Here is a 14,518-nt window from a genome sequence, read left to right on the forward strand (position 1 = left end):
AGAACAACAACAACAACAACTTTTATGAGTCCTTCCTAGCTACCGGCCTCACTAAGTGCTTTGTAAATACTATTTTATTTAATTGTGGAAAAAACCACATGAGGTAGAGAGAATTATTATTCCATTTTACAGATGAAGAAACGTAATAATGGCTGAGCTCGTGTTGGATCATTGGCCTGTGTGTCTAGAGCTTGAACCTTAATCACCGCGTTGCCTTCACACTTGTGCGTGAAATCGAATAAAATGTTACCTATCCCGTGGACATTTTGTTTGGTCTTATTTCTAATTGCAGAATGAAAGATTCATCTCTTACGGAAATGGGTCAAGCATTAGTGAGCAGGTTGCAAAAATGTTTGGGGGAGGTAAGGAGGACTTAACTTGTGTCCCTTAAATTTGTCAACCATGTTTCTGAGGTGACTGATCCACCTGGAGAAAATGGAGTGACTTAATGATTGTGGACGTCAAATGAGATAATGCATATGAATTGAATTTGAATATTCTACACCAACACTTATTCTTATGTTATAATGTTGGATAGATTCCTAATTACTATTACACATGACCAAAACAACATATTTAGTGAAGGGGCAAATATTTATTTTATGGTGCATTTGAGTTGAGTACAACTTCTTTAATTTAGAGGATAAAAACTCTGATTTAAAGGCAAGATTATTTTTTTAGGATATGCAATAAATATCACATATTTTGTAGTTTTGTATGTTTGTTTGTTTGTTTGTTTTAGTATAGACTTTAACCAAAAATAATGGTCAATCAACCAGCCTTCATCCAGCCCTTTAAGTTCAGATTCTTCATACATTTAAGAATATGACATTGTCCTAGTCACCATTTTCCCAAGAATTTCCATCTGGGTTGATTTTTAAACAGACAAAATATCGATAATTAAAATATAGACTTTAATATTTCACATTATATTAAGTACATGAAATATTTCACATTTTATAATGAAAATGTAGACCTTAAGTTTGTGCAAATAATGTAGGTATCTCATAAATATTTCCTTCCCACCTAAGCTCTGAGCACTGGTGTTCCCGAACTCCTATTTCCATCCACTTTGGATTTGTGAGGATCACAGAGTGGGAACCTGAGCTGTATACAACCTGTAGACTCAGCCTTGTTTGGAGATATCTGGAAGACCGACCAGAGATTAAGTAACATGAGATGCTAGGGAGGACGTCAGAATGAGTTTTCTGGAAGAGGCCTGGTACACATACAAGATACTTTCAAGCTTTAGAATAAGAAATTCTACATATATAATATATATATATAAAGTGAGAAATTGCTCAGTAAGGTATTGCTTGGGATGTTCCCTAGTGTGCTATCCCCCATGCCTGGGGTTATGACGAACGGAGACTGTGACAAACACATACAAGCCACAGCCTCTACTTCTGTCTGTGAGTGTGGCCAGTGGGACTGTGTGGGACCCACGTCAGTGCCGGGCACTGACGAGAGTGGAGGACACGGTCTTCGCTTGGACAAACTGGTGAGAGCACGTTGGAAAATGGAAGGAACCAAGCAAAGGCGCTGAACCAGGTACCATAGTTTGGGTCCTCTAAAAGCCATGCCCAGCGTTCTCTCCCTTCCTCTACTACGTGGGTTGGAAAGCTAAGTGCTCGTCCCTTGCAGAAAGAGCTTCCCAAGTGAGCTAGTTCTGAGTAATGAGATGTTAGCGGAAGCTAACCATTATACCATTTGGGGGGCGTTATCTATACCTGCGAACTTGTCCTTGAAGGTTGAGCTACCAGGAAAGCTTTTGAAAAAGACAATTTGGGCTGGAATGCTTCCTCAGGCCTCTGCCATTCTTCCTCCTTTATCCTTCCTGGATGGAACCAGCCTGGACCGCTTACAGCTAGATGTTTTTGTTTTTGCTTTTGTTTTTGAAACCTCTGTATGGAAGGAATCTCCTATTTGCCGCTGGATGCATTCCTAACTTGATAAAAGCTCCAGGAAGCACCAACGTGGTGTTTGTTAGTAGCTATTTGGGCCAGCCTGCTAGGGAGAGAGGGAGCCAGGGTTCAGGGGGGCGGGCAGTGGCAGAAAAGGTGGGGTGAGGGAGGAGCTGGCGGATGCCGAGGGTACATAAACCCTGGTGGGTAAGTGCTGGAGCGAAGTTCCAGAATTTCTGCAAGCAGGGTGGGGGGCTGGGCCAGAGACCTACACTTTGGGTTTCTTCGTTGTGATCTTTTTGTGTTCGTTAGCTGGTGTCGTCGGAGGAAACTTGGGTGGCCAATGTATCCGTGTTCATGGTTTTGGATTTCAGTGTATCACTTTGCTGATCTTTTACAAGCATCCCTAAGGTGCTTAACAGCTCACTGGCTCAAGGTTTCACAAATTTTTCTGTTAAGGGGCAGAGAGTAAATATTTTACACTCTGCAGGCTGTTTGGTCTCTGTCGCAACTACTCAATGTTCCATCGCTGCTTGACGGTGGTCATCGACCATATATAAACGGAGGTGTACAGCTCTGTTCCAATAAAACTTTATTTACAAAAACAGGCAGTAGGCTGGATTTGACCCGAGAGCTATAGTTGGCCAAACCTTTGCTCCAGATCCTAGAGTGGCAGAAAAGATAAGGGTTTTCTCTTAAGTTAGGTTTATATGTCACTTTAAATTATTTTCACACTGTTAATTTGTACGACAAATTTCATTTGTTTTGATAAGATGTTTCTCAGGATTTCCCCCATAAAAGTTGGGTGACGTTGAGTAGGTGTTCTGGACCAGTTGTCTTTCTGGTGCATAAGACTTTCATAGCAAGCAGTGTTTCCGAAAGTGTGCTTTCCAGGACATTAGTTCTATTGGATACCCAAAATACTACTACTACTACTAAATAAGGTTAGATTTAAATACATTTGGAAACTCCGAATTTAAAAAGTCAAACCAATTTCTCGCTCTCATATGCTACATCTACCCAGTCACCCAAGCTGGAAATCTGCAGATTATTTCGTTATTTATTACTTTCCTGTATCAAATCTACCCCCAAGCCCTACTGATATTGCTTCCTAAATATTTTTCCATTTTGTCTCTCTCTCTATCCTTTTCCCCCCGATATTTCATTTCAGGTACTGGCAGCTCTTTTGTATTCATCCGTCCCAGTCCCAAAGCCCACCTGCCAGAATCCTGTGTCAGAATGCAAATCCAACCGTGTCACTGTCCTGCTTAGAAACCCATTAAAGACCCCTCGTAAAGACTGGCCAGGGCAATGCTTCCCAGCTCGTGTTCACTATGGTGTTAGATGCGCTACAAGAAAACTTTTGCACGAAGCCTTACATGAATCAATTTAAACAGAGTTCTTTACCCCTCAGAGCTCTTAACATAAAATGAACACTTTTGACTTTCAGAAGGGATTTGGGGCGCAGAGATTCCCAAATGCAACTGAATGGTCAGCATTGTTTATTCACAGGGACCCTGGGAATGATTAGTTTTCCTATCGAGCCTTTTGAGAAACACTTCCCCATAGATATTGCAAAGAATTCAAATCAGTGGGGATTTTCTCGACTCTACATCCCCAGTGTAAGAATGAGTTTCTCTCTGATGCTGCCCACAATGATTTTTTCTTGGGTAGATTGTCTCTTATCCCCTTGCGATGGAGGCTCAGCATCTGGGGAAAAGTTGGGTCTGAGAGTCAAAGAGATCGCCCTTGGAATTTCAACTCCTCGCTGGATGTTGGAGTTTGGGTATGTGTCCTCAGTTTCTCTGAGTCCCTTTTTCCTTCTCCTTCAGCTTGCAATAAAACCCACCTCATATGAACATTCTCATTAAATGATACACCATTTGTAAGGTACAGAGGTCAGGGGCGAGAATTTGGAAACTGATCGATAAATGCTCTGGCTACTTGTGTTTGAACTGCTGGGGGGGATCACGGCAGAAATGCCACCGAATCAGCTGTGTTTGGTTCAGCCTCCAATCTGAATAACTGAGTCCCCCGTGTACAAGGAAGGGTCTTGAGAAAATGTGCTGTGCAACTAACAGAGCATCGTCTGCACCGTGCCCTGAGGAGCCGAAAAGCAGGTTTCTGGTGGCCCTTTCTTCAACGGCCGTCAGATGATTTCCTCTGCTGTACCGTGTGCTCAGCGATGCCAGAGACACCCTCTTGCAAAGGCTCCAGCGACACACTTGGCGGAGCGCGTTTTGCCTTTTGCATTAAATCATGTGAACACACCTGGTCCTTGCCTGCCGACAAAAAATCCTTCCTGTCCCCTCAATTCATTAACAACGCAAGTGGTAGTGTTTTCGCTTGTTAATGAATAACTGCCTGGACTTTGGGGCTGTGCTATCCACTAATTTGTGTGTGTGTGTGTGTGTGTGTGTGTGTGCGCGTGTGTGTGTTTAAATCTTGATTAAGGATAATTAAGAAGAAACATGACAGATTTTAAGGAAAACATGAACAAAGGGTGATGTGTTTAAAAACGGGCATGGAGGGCATCTGGGTGGCTCAGTCGGTTAAGCATCTGACTTGGGCTCAGGTCATGATCTCGCAGTTAGTGAGTTCGAGCCCCACGTCGGGCTCTGTGCTGACAGCTCAGAGCCTGGAGCCTGTTTCGGATTCTGTGTCTCCCTCTCTCTCTGCCTTTCCCCTGCTCACACTCTGTCTCTTTCTCTCTCTCAAAAATAAATAAAAGACATTAAAAAAAATGGGCATGGAATATTTATTGAGGAGATCTAAAGTTTCCCTAAATATGAATCTGTTTAAAATGATCTAGAAAAGGGCGCCTGGGTGGCGCAGTCTGTTCAGCGTCCGACTTCGGCTCAGGTCATGATCTCGTGGTTTGTGAGTTCGAGCCCCGCTTCGGGCTCTGTGCTGACAGCTCAGAGCCTGCTTCAGATTCTGTGTTTCCCTCTCCCTCTGCCCCTCCCCTGCTCACGCTCTGACTCTCTCTGTCTTTCAATAATAAATAAGCATTAAAGAAACATTTAAAATGATCTAGAAAAAAACTTGATAAAACATGTGATGGATAGACCAAGAAATTAGGTGGGACAATTTCTAGGAAGAATTTAGAAACGAGAACTCTCTGAAGCTTTCACTTCTCTGTTATGCTCCATTTTCTCAGTAGATGGCACCCTTCTACCTTCAAACTTTTATTTACACTAAGGTGTAAAGGGCTGACAGTCCACTACAATAGTAACTAAATCCTCTTTGGGTCTTTCCTAATTACATACATACAGTCCCGAGGCACCCCAGTACCTTGCACATAGGATTGCATGGTTAAGCCAATATTTTAAATACAGTAAAGACATTTATTCCCATACTTTAATACATTTGCAAAATTCAATTCTTTTGCTCATCACTTGGCAATTCACAGCTACAGTCTCAAATATTGTCTTCTTTCCAGTATTTTAACATCGCCTTAGGACTCTTTTTCCAGGAAGGTGGCCCATCCACTACTTTATCAAGAATAGCAAGCCGTTCCTTTTGTCGTTCACTCATTTACTCACTGAACAATTCTTTGTCCACAACCGACTACGTGCCACACGCTGCTAAGCTCACGGGATGCCAACAACGATGCATGAATTATGCTCTTCGCCTTTAAAGAACTCAAACTTGGGGCACCTGGGTGGCTCAGTCAGTTGAGCGTCTGACTTCGGCTCAGGTCATGATCTCGCGGTCCGTGGGTTCGAGCCCATGTCGGGCTCTGTGCTGACAGCTAGGAGCCTGGAGCCTGCTTCGGATTCTGTGTCTCCCTCTCTCTCTGCCCCTCTCCCACTCATGCGTTGTCTCTCTTTCTCTCTCAAAAATAAGTAAACATTAAAAAAATTAAAAAAAAAAAACTTATTTGAAGGAGACAGAGAGAAATGATTATATTGTGTGTACAATTATACTTTTTTAAACATATTGTTTTATCGTTTATTTTTATATTTGAGAGACAGAGACAGAGTGCAGGCGGGGAAGGAGCAGAGAGAGACAGACACAGAATGTGAAGCAGGCTCCAGGCTCTGAGCTGTCAGCACAGAGCCCGAGGCGGGGCTTGAACTTACGAACCGTGAGATCAGCCACCCAGGCGCCCCCGCAATCATGCTTATTACAGTCTGACAGAAATGCCCTTGGTGTTACAGGACTCCAGAGAAAGTGGCCCAAACCCAGTCTGTGGGAGGGAGTGTGGGAGAGCTCCCTGGGATTAGTACCATTATCTTAGCCAAGTCTTAAGGGGCACTGGCTCGGCAAATATCCAGGCAGAGCTACATTCCAGGCAGAGGGAGTTATGAGAAAGGAGGTGAGGTCCACCACAGATGTGTCTTTGCTTTTCAGAGCTGCTCAGTCTTAAATCCTGCCTGCAGCTCACCATCCTGGCTGCCCATGGGATTCACCTGGGGCATTCCAAATACTGGTTTCTGGACTTCACTCCCAGATAGCTTTCTTCCATTCGTCTGGAGACACCTGGGTACGCTGTTGAAAAAAAGAAATGTCCTAGATGATTCTAATAAGCATCTGAGATTGGGAAACACTGTTTTTGCTTGGTGAGTCCATGAGTAATGAGAAACGAGCTTGGGTGGGAGACAGAAGTGTTCATAGTTTGCACTTGGGAAGCCTGACAAGTAGGTGGATCCTGGGCCCCCTTCCAGAAAATTCAAGTGTCCAAAACGCATGTGATAACCGTGGTCAGGAAGTCACATTTGAGAAACACCAGGACAACTTTGAGAGTCATGCGACGGTGTTTGTCCTTTGTCCATGAGATGCCGCCAATCAAGGGTTATTTTGTTTTGCTTTGTTCTGCTTCGCTTATTTGTTTGTTAGTTTGTTGGTTGGTTGCTAGGGACTGAGATGGGTTTGAAATTGCTTTGGAGAAGAGCTAGCCGAGTGGTCCTGTGGGAAGAAGGGATCATTGAGAACATTCTCATACGACTCCAGGTGAACGGAGGGGAGCCTGACTTAGGGTGGTGGCAGCTAAGGACGAGGGTGTAGGCATTGTGGGGAACAGTGGGGTTTCCAGAGGCACTTAGAACACTCAACTGTCAGGGAGTAGAGATTAGCTGGGGGTAAACGAGAAGGACAGGCCTGGATTAAGATCTTCAGGACTGTTAAGTATTAAAAACAATTATGCTGTCTCACTGTACAGAATTTTAAAAAATCCTTAATAAACATATAACGAGCACGAGAAAATTCAGCAAAGTACAGCTTTTCAGATTTTTCCTACAGTGAGGCTTTTCGTTTTGTGCAATTTCAAATATTGAATTCTTGGGCCGCCTGCGTGGCTCAGTCTGTTAAACTTCTGACTCTTGATTTCAGGTCAGATCACGATCTCATCGTCCGTGAGTTCGAGCCCTGCATTGGGCTCTGCGCTGTGAGCGCAGAGCCTACTTGGGAATCTCTCTCTCCTTCTCTCTCTGCCCCTTCCCTGCTTGCGCACTCTCTCTCCCTCAAAATAAATAGATGAACTTAAAAAAACCCCAAATATTGACTTCTTTCCAAAAAAATTTTTTTCTGGTTTCCTTCAGTTGTTGATATCTTGAATGCTTAACAGATCTGAGTACTGGGAAACTCAGTATTACTGAGGGAGAATGGAGGTTAATTCCAGGGTGGTTCCACCTACAGACCCACAGTATTCTGCCATTGCAGGGGAGGAAGGTCCCGTGTATTTGCAGGGAGAGATTGGTGTAGACATCGTCAGGCTTTTGTATTTGCAAGTTTAGGGGCAAGAGTTGGACCTCAGATGCCCGTTTGGAAGCCGTGGGCCTGTTTGCGGTTGCTAGACAAGTAAGAGGCGATGGTGATTTTTGTTTCATGAATTAGACTTGTCTAACCAAGGAAGGTACCAAGAGTGAAGACTGCAGTCGTACAAGAAAAAAAAATCTCGGGGTGCCTGGGTGGCGCAGTCGGTTAAGCGTCCGACTTCAGCCCGGTCACGATCTCGCGGTCCGTGGGTTCGAGCCCCGCGTCGGGCTCTGGGCTGATGGCTCGGAGCCTGGAGCCTGTTTCCGATTCTGTGTCTCCCTCTCTCTCTGCCCCTCCCCCGTTCATGCTCTGTCTCTCTCTGTCCCAAAAATAAATAAAAAACGTTGAAAAAAAAATTTAAAAAAAAAAAAAAGAAAAGAAAAAAAATCCCTGGGGAGCGTTTCAGAGGTGGTGAAGAAGGGCGTGAAGAAGAACAAAAAGAAAGGTGAGTGACGCGGAAGGAAGTTCTTCCCAAGGAGGCCAGTTGTCAGTAAGAGACTGAAAAGAAAAAAACAAGTTCTCTGATGGCAGTATTATGAAGGAATATAGGATGATAGAATGGGAGGAACTTGCTGAAGCAGGGGCCAAGGATGGAAGCAAGGGTGAGCCAGGGACAGCGGATTGCAGTCAGAAAGCGATCTTGAAATTTACCACATCAGGGATGAGGCAACCTGGCCTCATCTGGTAACCTTACTTGGGTAAACGTGTCAGTCAGCTTGGCATGCTATGGAACATGCACCGTAGAGGGGTGGCGTAAACAACTGAAATTTATTTCTCACAGTTCTGGAGGCTGGGGAGTCAAGGTCAAAGGGCCGGCAGATCCTGTGTCTTGTCTCATGAGGAAGCCCTTCCTGGTTCTTGTTTTATTCTCCTGGGGCAGGAAGAGAGAGAGAGAGAGAGAGAGAGAGAGAGAGAGAGGGAGGGAAGGAGTGAGGGAGAGAGGGGAGGGGAACTGGAAGGGGAGGGGTAGAGAGGGGAGACAGGGAGAGGGAGGCGGGAGCTTGAGGGAGGGAAATGGGGAAGAAGGGCAAGAGCTCTCGTCCTCTTATTACAAGCCTCTGTCACGGGGGCTCCACCCTCAAGACCGACTTACCTCCTAGAGGCCCCACCTCTAAATACTATTACATTGGGTTTAAGATTTAAGTGTGTGAACTTGGGAAGAACTCACGCGTATGTCCAAATGGCCTGCCAACACCACCGCTCATTAAGTCTGTGGCCCGAGCCCTTCCTTTACTCTGGGTCACGTAAAACTCCCGGCCTTCCACAGCATTCGGTGAATGGGTTGGTTGCTAAAACCGTGCAAGGCAGTGAGGGAAGCTATGGGAAAGAGCTAAGTGAGGGCGTGGACAAGTAAAGCTACCTTGCCTGGATCCACATTGGTTGGAGGGGGCACCCTGGAGCTTGTCTTGGAACACTGCCTTGTCTTGCTCGAATTCGGAATCAAACAAACACAGGCCCTGAGGTGGGTGATTGGCTCCAACCAGTCAGGTGAGGAGGAGTCTGGGAAGAAGGTGACAGGAGCCAGCTGTTAGCAGCTGGGATGGTGTAGGGGGGTAAGGGAGATCTGAGCGGGCACCGAGAGCATCTGTGACATTCTCATTACAATTTGAAAGACACAGGAAAGAGAAGGCAAGCACACAAAAAATCACCCTCAGTCACATTACCCGTCGAGGCAACACCTGAGGGGATTTCAGGACATGTCCATAAGGTCCTCTCCAAATGGTTTTAAACTGTTTAAAATTTTATTTTGTGTAGTTTGGATTGTACACAATTTGTTATACTATTTTTGAAAACCTTGTGTCAGTTATTAGGTACTTACTTGTCATCGTAAGAGTCTTAGAAACTTTTTTTTTTTTTTTTTTGAGAGAGAGAGAGAGAGAGAGAGAACGCAAATACAAGCAGGGGAGGGGCAGTGGAAGAATCTTAAGCAGTCTTCACACCCAGCACAGAGCCCGACTTGGGGCTCGATCTCATGACTGTGAGATCATGACCTGAGCCAAAACCAGGAGTCAGACACTTAACGGACTGAGCCACCCAGGCCCCACTACAAATGTAATTTTTAATGCAATACATTTAAACAATTCTCACTACAATGAAAAATTAAATTTAAGGGCAAGTATCAAGCTCTGATTTCATATGATATTTTCAAAACTGAGGGTCTGGATAGTGCTCGTTATAAGCGTCCAGGTTTGTTTGTTTTTTTTCTTTTTGTTTTTGTTTTTTGTTTTTCTTTTATACTTATTATATCTGAAACTTCCTTTTTTCTTTTTCTTTTTTATTATTTTTTTAATATGAAATTTACTGTCAAATCGGTTTCCAGACAACACCCAGTGCTCATCCCCACAGGTGCCCTCCTCGATGCCCGTCACCCACTCTCCCCTCCCTCCCACCCCCCATCAACCCTCAGTTTATTCTCAGTTTTTAAGAGTCTCTTATGGTTTGCCTCCTTCCCTCTCTGCCTCCAGGTTGTAAGCCTCCAGGTTGATAACTGTCACTGATCAGGTGTGGGCAGACAACATGGATGGTGCCTTGGTGACTGTGTAAATGCAGGACATGGTGGGTGATGAGTCCATAATGACTGCAAAGGGACCACATTCGCAGATACTGTTCTAGCAGGAGCCAAAAATGTGAATGTTTACATACGATGGCAGATAACACAGATAGTTATCTTGGCGGCGGGGCCAAGAGGAGAGGTACATGCCCAAGGCGGGCTGTTGCCAAAGCACGTTGCCATGCAATACCTTCTGATTACTTTGGCTTACAATCCAGAATTTTCACATGCATGTAAAATCTGAGTGTTGAAGACTGGCCCATTTTCTTCAGACCCAATTTAGGCATCAGCAATGGGTTCTTCCAATCCATGAGCATGGGATGTTTTTCCATTTCTTTGTGTCTTCTTCAGTTTCTTTCACGAGCTCTCTAGAGTTTTCAGTGTACAGATCTTTTACCTCTTTGGCTATGTTTATTGCCAGGTGTCTTAGGGTTTTTGGTGCAATTGTAAATGGGATCAATTCCTTCGTATCTCTTTCTGCTGCTTCATTATTGGTGTATAGAAACGCGACTGATTTCCGTACGCTGATTTTTATATCCTGCGACTTTGCTGCATTCGTGTATCATACGTAAGAGAAGAGTCACTGGGTTCTACTCTTGAAACCAAGATTACACTGTGTGTTAACTAACTTGAATTTAAACTTAAAAAAATCAGCAATGAGTGATGGCTTTCTATTTGTAACGTTTGCACTAAATTTTGTGCAATTTGGGAGTAGTCAGAGACACAATGCTGTTCCCAAACTCAGAGGCCTCAGCTGACACATTACTTTTGACACATTAAGTGATCAAATTGCACCACAACAATCTCTGCCACCCTGATCTCTAAGTCTCACACCTCCTTTCTGAATTTCAAATCTTTCTCCGTGTACTTTCTACCCTCACCCCAGCTTCCAATAAGCCTCATGGCCTGGCCATGCTACTTGCCTTGGGAGCCTCAACAAGGAACATCTCTGTTAGAAAGGCAGCCTCTTTGGCAAATCCCAAGCCCGATTTGTTTTTTCTAGGGAAAAAAAAAAAAGTAGATATTAAAATAAATACAATACAAAAGCCTCAGCTTCTAAACAAAGGTAATATGGGTGTAGAAGAAAGAAAGGGACTCTGTGTCATTTATAACACAGAATAAGGAAAAACAATGACAGAAACAAAGAGATTTAGAATTAATAAGTGAGTATTAGATGTGATATATGCTTCAGGATAACGGAAAACTTAAATGAAGTGGCTACATTCCTAGAAAGAGATACAATGGCAAAATTAATGCAAGCAGAAACAGAGAATCTGGATCAACCTATAAGAACTAAATATATGAAAATGCTGGTCGAAGACCCTCCCTCTCAAAACCTGCAAGCCTGTGCAGTTGTATGAGTACAGCTTATAGAATTTTCAAGGAGGAGATAATTCTGGTTTCATACAAGTTATATTAGAAAATTGAAAAAAATTCATTTATGATCTCAGTTAAACTTTTGGAAAACGAGGAATGCAAGGGAACTTTCTTCACTTGATAAGTTATATATACCAAAAGACTTATTGAACCTTATTGAACTTATCGAACACTTATTGAACCTTAAGTGTTTAAGTATATAAACTTTATACTTATTGAAGAAACTTTGTACACATTCTTTTAAAAAGGAATATAAAGTGGTTTTGTTTGTTATTATAAGGAAGGTTTTTATATTTATCTATTTAGACTCATTAGCCTTTTCTTTGAGGCATTAGATTTTTAGTCTTTTTTTTTTTAATTTTTTTTTAACGTTTATTTTTGAGACAGAGAGAGACAGAGCACGAACGGGGGAGGGGCAGAGAGAGAGGGAGACACAGAATCGGAAGCAGGCTCCAGGCTCCGAGCCGTCAGCCCAGAGCCCGATGCGGGGCTCGAACTCACGGACCGTGAGATCGTGACCTGAGCCGAAGTCGGACGCTTAACCGACTGAGCCACCCAGGCGCCCCATTAGATTTTTAGTCTTAATTAGAATGGCCTTCCTTACTCCAAGGCTCTATTTGCATTTTCTCATGTTTTCCTTTTAGTACTTTTATGTATTTTTAATTAAATTTTCTCATGTTTTTCTTAGCGAATTGAGTTTGTGAATTGAATTTTCTCATATTTTTCTTCTAGTGCATTTACATCTTTTATTTATTTGGAGTTTAGTCTACTGTAGTGTATGGTATCCTGTTTTCCTGTTGTTCTAATTCCATTAATTAAGAAGCCCATCTTTCCACCACTCTGCTGGAGAGTGCTTTCTTATCCTGGGCCATTTAAAACTCCCAGGCTTCCCATCACTCAATAAACGGGTTCATTGCTCAATACCAAAATAAAATCCGGTTAGATTTTTAAATGAGGTTTTATACACTGGCTCTAAAAATTTCATGGAGGAATTAAGGTCTACGTTCCATGAGAATCTAAGTCAACCTTAAGAAGAATGCATCAAGGAGTTTTCTACCAGATACTAGGACAACTAGAGACATCAATTTTGCTGGTTTTTCTTCCTTTTCTGGTTGCAAGTATTTTGTATGATTCCATTTTGTCTCCTTTAAGGTTGAGGTTTAAATTGCTCTTCTCTTTTCTGATTTCCTAAGGTGGAAGCTCAGGTTATTGACTTGTGTTGTTAACTTCCCTTTAAGTGCTACTTTTGCTGCATGCCATGTATCTTGGCACATAAGCCAAACTTAGGTTTTGGTAAGTTGTATTTTCATTTTCACTTAGAATAAAAATATTTTTAAGTTTCCCTGGAGACTTCTTTGACTCATGGATTATTTAGAAAGGTGTTGTTTAATTTTCAAATATTTGCGGACTTTGCAGATATTCTTTTATTGATTTCTAGTTTAATTCCACTTTGGTCAGAGTACATACTTTATATGTTTTCCATTCTTGTAAATTTGTTACAATGTATCTGATGGCCCAGTATGTCATCTCTCTTGGTGGATGTTGCAGATGAGCTTGAGGAGAATATATATATTCTGCTGTTGTTGGATGGTGTATTTCATAAATGTCAATTAGATCAGTTGATAGTGCTATCCAGATGATCTGTAGCCTTACTGATTTCCTACTTGCTTTATCTATGCACTTACTGTTGAAAGGATATTGAAGCCCTAAGTATAATAGTGGATTTGTCTATTTCTCCTTTCAGCTCTATCAGTTTCTGACTTATGTAGTTTGATTCTCTGTTGTTAGATGCATACATATTTAAGATTGTTATGTCTTCAAAGAGAATTGACCCCATTGTCATTAGGTAATGCTTCTCTTTATCCCCGATAAACCTCCTTGTTCTGAAGTGTGCTTTTTATGAAATTTACATAGCTAGTCCAGCTTTCTTTTGATTAGTATCTTTCTCTAGTTCTTTACTTTTATCCTGTGTCTTTATATTTAAAGTGGATTTCTTGTAATATATAGTTGAATCCTTTTTTTAGTCCACCTTGTAAATTTTTGTCTTTTAATTGGTGCATTTACCAATCACATTTAAAGTGATTATTTATCTATGGGGCACCTGGATGGCTCAGTTGGTTAAACGTCTGACTTCAGCTCAGGTCATGATCTCACGGTTCGTGGGTCCAAGTCCTGTCGTCGGGCTCTGTACTGACAGTTCAAAGCCTGGAGCCTGCTTCAGATTCTGTGTTACCCTCTCTCTCTGCCCCTCCCCTGCTTGTGCTCTCTCTAAAAAATAAATAAACATCAAAAAGTAAATAAAAGAAACAAAGTGATTATTTATGTAGATTAATCAATCATTTTCTACTTGTTGCACTTGTCCTCTGTTTCTTTCTTCCATCTTTTTCTGCCTTCTCTAGTTTAATTGAACATTTTATATAATTCTATTTTATCTCCTCATGGGGGTCAATTATACTTCTTAGAAAATTTTAATGGTTGCTCTAGAGTTTAGCTTATATAGTTTTGATTAATGTGAGCCCACTCTTTAAAAAAATTTTTTTTTAATGCTTATTTGTTTTTGAAGGAGAGAGAGTGAGTCGGGGGGTGGCGGGCAGAGAGAGGGAGACACAGAATCCGAAGCAGGCTCCAGGCTCCGAGCTGTCAGCACAGAGCCCAACGCGGGGCTCGAACCCACAAACTGCGAGATCATGACCTGAGCCAAAGTTGGACACTCAACCGACTGAGGCACCCAGGTGCCCCAGTGTGAGTCCACTCTTAAACAACACTACAGTTTTATGTGGCATGTGGCCCCTCCCCACTCTCTTGCTTTCTCTCCTCTTCTTTGATCTCCAGACTTGCCACTGGTTTGCCATAGCTTGCATGTCCTGGATTGCAGTTCCTTTGCTGTTGCCAAATAAACCCATTTGGCTGGTAAAATAACTGGTTG

This window comes from Neofelis nebulosa, chromosome 14 (assembly GCF_028018385.1).
Source record: "Neofelis nebulosa isolate mNeoNeb1 chromosome 14, mNeoNeb1.pri, whole genome shotgun sequence".
NCBI classification, from domain to species: Eukaryota; Metazoa; Chordata; class Mammalia; order Carnivora; family Felidae; genus Neofelis; species Neofelis nebulosa.